The sequence below is a fragment of the Sorex fumeus genome, unplaced genomic scaffold, assembly GCF_029834395.1.
Source record: "Sorex fumeus unplaced genomic scaffold, SorFum_2.1 ptg000047l, whole genome shotgun sequence".
Lineage (NCBI taxonomy): Eukaryota > Metazoa > Chordata > Mammalia > Eulipotyphla > Soricidae > Sorex > Sorex fumeus.
This window is the reverse complement of record NW_026606104.1, coordinates 43,761,176-43,768,154: the sequence shown is the minus strand read 5'-3', so window position 1 is coordinate 43,768,154 and position 6,979 is coordinate 43,761,176. Positions and strand designations below refer to the sequence as shown.

The 6,979-nt window shown below is 55.5% G+C and overlaps 1 protein-coding gene across 2 annotated transcripts in view; it reads left to right on the top strand.

The window, feature by feature from the left end:
- The first annotated feature begins 6,535 nt into the window (after positions 1-6,535).
- Positions 6,536-6,979, top strand: part of AHDC1 (AT-hook DNA binding motif containing 1) — a 65,423-nt gene continuing 64,979 nt past the window's right edge. For both annotated transcript variants that reach the window (XM_056122580.1, XM_056122578.1), the window contains exon 1: positions 6,536-6,956. The gene's annotated coding sequence lies outside the window, so the exon portion shown is untranslated. The remainder of the gene's footprint in view (positions 6,957-6,979) is intronic.

Genomic DNA, 6,979 nt, shown 5'->3' with positions numbered 1-6,979 from the left:
CTGTGACTGGCAAACATTCCCAAAGGTGAATTCCGTGAGGGACTGTTAACAGGCAGAACACCAGAATCACACGCACAGACAGACAAGGCCTGTGTTTGTTTGTCCCCACCCTGGAGCAGTTCTCATTCAGGCTGGGGAGAAGGAATATTAATATCAATAACCCGCTTATTAGATCTCTGCTGATGGGCTGGAGCAGTAGCTCAACCAGCTGAGAACATGCTTTGTAGGTAGGAGACCTGGTTTTAATCCCCAGCACTCAACCCCCCCACCCCCACCGGCTCCCTGAGCACCACTAGGAGTAACCCCCAGCACAGTGTCATGTGTTGCCCGAGAGCAGCCCTGGGTGTGGGGCAAAAACAAAAAGTCTACAGAGGGTCAGTTGTGTTCATTCAGCGTGCCAACCCAACTCACAAAAGCCAGAGGCTTGGCGCTTCCACCTGGCATGGGGTAATGAGATAAGGCACAGTCCTGAAGCTACAGTTCCTGGTACGAATCTTGCACCTCCACTCACTGCCAGTGTGGTCTTGTGCAAAGAGTTCATTGCTTGAAACCTCCAGCTTCTTATCTGTGAAATGGCAACAAAAGGCTCCAAGAAAATGCTAGCCCTCTTGGTCGTTATCATATAGAGGTAACTTTGTGCCAGGCGTCCTGATCAGTGCCTGATGCTGCCACCCTGTCTTCACAGAACCCTGCAAGAAGGCTCCTGAAGCCTCATCTACCGGATAAGGGTCAGGGATAGAGGCAAAGCAAAAAAAAAAATTTAAAAATAGGTTATTGGACAAGTGTCAGAGCAGGGGCTTGAACCCGGTGACTGAATCCAAAATCTCTAAGTCTCTAAGTCTAATTAGAGTCTCTGTGGTACAAAGAGCCTTCTTGTCTGGCGTTTGTGGCTCAGCCTGCCACCTGGTCACCCCCTGGTTTAAGGAAAGGCCTCCAAACACAGGGAGCTGCCTGGAAGGCCCCAGGGGTCCACAGCTTCTCAGCAAAGACCAGCACCCTCACAGCCCCTCGGAGCACCTGCATCCCTGGCTCCCGTGTACCCCCTGGTGCAGCTGGATGAATTCTCCCTCTACCCTGTTTCTGAGCATCCTTCTGTTCCCTTCAGATAGAGCACAATGCAATTGATTAGGCCTGTGTTTTCTCCGTTTCAATCACATCCTCCTCGCCCTGCCTCCCTGAGATTACAGGCGGGTCACCTTGATTGCGGCTTCCACTGTTCACAAACTCTTCAGTCGTTTACAAAACCATCTCTCGCCTCATTCGCTCCCCCACCTGGCTCTTCTCTGTGATGCGTGGATTTTACTGGCTTAAGACTCAGAGGGCAATTTTATTTCCAAGTTCATGGGAGGGGAGGACACCTAATTGATTAATGCTGGAGGGGGTTCACAGCCATCATCTCATTTGATCCTCGCCAGGAGGCAGGGCCCAAGTGTGGTGTTCCCAAGTGGAGAGAGAGGAAACACTTGGGCAGCTGCTGGGCTGCCCAAGGTCAGAGAGTGGCGAACCTGGGCACAGTTCTGTGTGACCTCACTCTCCCGTGTGCAGCCTTTGGACCCCGCAACCTGGGAAAGAAGACTGTCCTGGAGTCAGGCCCAGGGAGGGCCCAGTGCAAAAGGGGATGCGAAGATTCTTGCTCTCAGAGAACTAAGCTGGTAACTTCACATGCATTTGCTGATGGCTCTTGTAGGTTGGGCTTGCCCAGTAGTAAAGATCTATAACACTTAGGGACAAGATCAGTCTGGAGACCTCAAAGAGAAAGTGAAGGGAGAACAAAGTCTAGGACCAAAGAAATAGTACAGGGGTTAAAGCACTTACCTTGCATATGGCTGACCCTGGTTCGATCCATGGTACTACATATGGTTCTTTGAGCACAACTATGAGTGACCCCTGAGGACAACTGGGCATGGCCCAAAATATGCCATCACCACCAAATAGTGCTTTCTGATGCAGGCAGAGCTGCTTTTCTACTGAAGGAACAGCATGTGCAAAGGCCCAGAGGTATAGAGCAAGTTCAAGTCAGTCAAGTGCAAATAATTATGTATGAGAGGTCAGAGGGGACAGATGATGAATAAAAGACTGGAAGGTTGGAGGTAGGAGGTAAGAGGTTGAAGAACCAAGGGGATAAAGGCCCCTGAATTGGAGAAGTCAGAGAAGAAATATACCCCTACACTCCCTCCTCTCTCCCTGTGTCTGTCTGTGGGTCTCTAGACTCCTTCTCTCCTCTCCTTCCCTCCCTGCCCCCCCTTCACACACACTCCCCAAATGTACACTGAATGGTCCTGCAGTGAGGTCCACACTCTCTCTAGTGGTTGCTCTGTGTATTACATCAAAAGCTGCAGGAAATTTGCACCAGGACTCCAAGACCTTTCAGAACTGTCCTTCCACCCGGCAGGAGGTAGCCCTGTTCCTCTTCAGAGAGGATGAGGATGAAGGGGGCAGACGGAAAATGACAATAGCACATGTATGGGGAGAACAGGGTGATAAATTGATCCGGCAAGGGGAGATTAAAAGAGCTTCTTCCCTAGAGACTTAGAAAAGGGGTAGGAGGAAGAGTTGGCTTGGAGAAGAAGCAAGACAAGGGCTTTCAGGACTCACAGAACCAAGAGAGCTCAGACACCAGAAATAGGACTGTGCTGCGCGTTCCAACTAGGTGGCTGTGACTGGGTGTACAGTCTGAAGGGGATTGGTGGCTGAAGATGGATTCTGAGGTGGGACTTGCTGGCCATGCACTAGGGCTGGGATTTAAGCCTTGGGCCTTGGGATCCTGGAGGCAATTAAGCTGAAGAGTAACAAAGTCACTTCTCTGTGGGAACGTCCTGATGACCAACCTAAGACAAGGAGAAAAGAGGGGAAGAGAAAGGGTGGGAGAGGGACACCCCTCAGGTCACGTTCATAGGATACAAACCTTGAGCAGGCCTATGAACCACACAGGTCAATACATGTGACGTCACCTGTAGACATGTCAGTGGCAAGCACCCATGGATAGGCACGTACTGTACTGACACATACTCAGACACCCAACGCAGGTCCACAAACTGAAAGGAAGCCGAGGACACACACGGATCCCTAAACATAGACTGGCAGAGAATGAGGCTAGCCTGATGGACACAGGAATTCACATACATGCAGTGTGGCTGTCAAGGGCCCTACCCTGCCCCCTCGGTCTCCCAGGGTCCCTCAGCACCTCCGGCAGGAACAAAGCTGACCTTTGCCCTCTGGCCTCTGGCCTCTCCTCCCACACCCCCTACCCAGAGGGAGGAGCTGTTTGAAGTCTGGGCTGCAGCTGGGGTTTCCTGTTGCCTAGAGGAATGTGGGAGGACTTGCAGGGGTGGGGGGGGGAGGGGAGAGGGGCCGGCCTAGAGGCAGGATAATGGGGGCCTAGGGGCCTTAGTTTCCACTGTACCACAGCGAAGGGGGGGGGGGCGCTTCCTGTCTTCCTGATCTATGGGGCCCCAGCCCTGAGACAGTCTCTTTCACAGAAGGGGACCACTGAGGCCATAACGGCTCTGTCCATGAACCTCCTTCCTAGGTTACAGTTCCATGACTTAGGATAGGCACCCAAACTCTCTTGGACTCAATTTCCCCTTCTGTGAAGTGGGTTGAACTACTTGTAAGCAATCTGCACTTCTCCTGAGGCAGCCTCATGAGGGGCCCAAGCTAGAACTTTTGTAGGCAGTGGTGTCCCAGCCCAAAGCTCACTTCGCTCTGCCCTGCCCAAGAGCCCCAGAGCCCTGTCTCTCTTGGTCACGGCGTGACTCAGTAACCCCTCAGCATGTCCTGGTCAGTTTTCAAAGCGTCTCCACTTCTGTGTGCTCAAAGCACATCTTCTCACAACTCTCCCTGTACCCGGGAAGGGATTCCTCCTCTGCTGTATTCCCAGGAAGGCCTGGGCTGAGATGTCCCAGGCAGAAGCAGGTCTGTCGCTTCCGTTCCCAGTCAGCCCCCCAAGGCCCGAGACTTTGTCTCTACCATCACTTGCATTTCCTAGGACCTAGTTCGACTGTCTCCTGAGTCTGAGGAGGGACCAATGCAGCCCCTTCCACATCCCTCGGAGTTTATAGCCGTCATTCCAGAGGACCCCAGGAGGTTACCTTCTCTTAGAGCTGCCGCGGCAGATGCAGAGAGCAGACACTAGGTGGCAGCAGAAGTCCATAAAATGGTTTGCTTGAGTTTGGGGAGTGCCCCCTCCTCACAATTTTGAAGAGGATTCCAGAAAAAGAGGAGCCCCCAAATAATAGAGAAGTCCTGGAATACCTGGTTTCCAGAAATTCCTAACCCCTTGGGGGCTGATCATAACACCCGCTGCTTCTGGAAAGAACGGAGCTGAGGCAGTTGGGCCTGGGAGGGGCATGCTCGGAAATTCCTGCCTAAATTTTATTCCTCTTACTCACGGACCCATGGACTTTCCTAACCACGCTTTTCATCTCCATCTACCTGGGGCTCCCTGTCTCCCGGAAGTCACCCTGTACTACCCTGTCCTTTCTCAAATTTGATTCAGGCCTGAGAGGGTCAGATAAGAATATTGCCTGAACTGGAAAAAGGGAGCTTCTGCGCTCTCCGGTGCTAGCGTCTCCTCTGTGGGGACCATGAAGATGCCAGTCAAAGCCACGTGTATGTGTAATAACCTCAGTCTCAGGTTTTGGTACCGCAGAGGGCACCCAGCAACTGGAACGAGAGCTCCCATCAATATCTGACCTTATGATTCTTCCCATCCAATGAGTACATCTTTGCCTGCAAGGAAAAACTGCTCCCACATGGAGGCCTTTCCAGCTAGCTTAGCCAGCCCCCCACCACGCCGGATCAATAGGAGCACTGTTCAAAGCCCTTGACCTCTCCCACTGCCAACACCACCCCACTCTCAGGGAAGGGACAATGGAGAGCCCCCCAGGTGCCCTCTCTTGCCCTCTGGGGGCTTAAGAATGCCATAGAGGAGAGGCCTGGGAGGCGTGGAGGCGTAGGGAAGGTTAGGCAGGACGCTGCATGCAGCAAAAAAGGTCACCTCTTGCCTTTGTTACACGCTGGCTATCACTCCACAGGGCCCAAGGAGTCTGAAACAGGTGGACAGAGGGCAAAGGCACTGTCAGAGAGACTTCAGCCCTGGGGCGGGAGAGACACAGCCAGCACACAGCATGGGTGGAAAAATTGCAGACACCCAGAAGAGAGACTAGGACAGAACACCATCAGGCTGGTGTTGGACACATGGAGGACAGTATGGCAACCGCGTGTTATTCAACTTTGTCCCCTGCGAGTCCCCCACTTCTCAGTGAACCTTTGTCAAATGAGTGCCAAGGGGGGACACACAGACACTGGGAGAGACGGGTAGAAACCTGAGGAGTTGCAAGTCCCTGCCAGAGCCCAAGGATGAAGCCGCGAGAGCTTCTGAGTCGCCGTATCAGCTCGACTGACTGGGCTCTCCCACTTCCTAATGAAGGACTTGGCCTCACTCAGTGCCCTCGTCTCTAAATGGAAATGAGACAGTGCCATTTTATCAGGGCTTCGCAGGACTCAAGAGCCCTGCAGTGTTCAGTAAATGGTGGCAGCAGTGGTTCCTGAGCTGTCCAGCTACCTCCCCTTGGTAACCAGGCCCTGGCCTAGCACATTCCCATCTGTGGGGATAGGCCAGGCAGGGGGCCCGGAGCTAGGGGCTGCATAACAGATGTGACCTGCCAGGGAGGTAGGTGAAAGTGCTGAGCCCAGCCCCCCGGCCGCAGCAGGAGCGCTGAACTGTTGAATCTGAATCTTGCTTCCTGACACAAGGAAAATGCTCGGTTGATTCGGGAAGGTGGGAATGTGCGTGTTGGGGTGGGGGCGGGGGGCGGGCGGGGGTGTGAATTATCTAGGACTTTTGTGCCCCGCCGCCCTTGACTTCGCGAAGAACTAGGCTTGGAAAGGCGATTAACCCAAAGCTCGGCGTTTGGGGCTCGGGTTCGGAGTCACGCGGTGCTGGGGGGCGGGGGGGGGGGGATTCAGGGTTTCAGGAGCTGCCTTCCCACAATTAAAAAAAAATAAAAGCTTCCTTTTTTCCTTGAAAACCTTTTCCGAAGGGAAAACGTCCCCAAATTCAGAGACCCAGTCTTTCTCTTTTCCTCTTTCTCTCTCTCTCCCCCCCTCCACTTCCTCTCCTATTTAATCGGGGCGCCCCAGAAAGTCGCAGACCCTTTGGCTAACCCCTTGATTCCCTATTCGACTCTCATTCCATTCTCAGACCCCGCCCCTTCGCTCCCACCCGCAACCTCCGTTCGAGCCGGAGGCCCCCCCGCCCGCGCTCCTCCCGCACGGGGGCAAGGAACACGCGGGAGAGTCCCAGTCCCCGGGCAGGCCGGCGCCCGCGCCGCAGGGGCCCGCGCTCCCGCCCGAGGGGTCCCGGGGCGCACGGTCCCCGCGGCTCGCGGCCGCACCGTCGGAGCCGCGGGCTCGGCCCCGCCCGCCCCGCGCGCCGAGCGGCCGCGGCGGGGACTACAAGTCCCGGCGTGCCGCGCGCGCGCTCCCCCCTGGGGTTCCGGATGGTGAGCGGCGAAGGTAAGGCGAGCTCGCAGAGGCAGCGGCGGCGGCGGCGGAGACGGAGAGAGGCAGGCAGGCAGGGCGAGGGCGAGAGACGGAGGGAGGGAGCGAGCGAGGCAGACCAGACAGACAGACAGGCGGGCGGGCAGAGCGAGCCACCCGCCAGGCTGCGCTCAGCCCCGCTCGCAGCGGAGAGAGCAGAAGGCAGGAGGAGGGAGGGGAGGAGGGGGAGGGAGGGAGAGAGGGAATCCAGCTACCACCACCCAAAGCCAGCGTCTGCTTTCTGTCCTCATTTCCTTTTCCCACCCAGCCCGGAGCGCATAGAAAGGCAGAGGGAGCGAGAGACAGAGACGGTCAGGGAGACAGACAGACAGCCAGGGCGAGCGGGAGGGAGGAGGGCGGAGGAGGAGGAGGAGGAGCAGGAGGAGGACTACGCGGGGCGCGTTCCCTCCCAGGTTTGCAATTTGGGGAGGTGGGG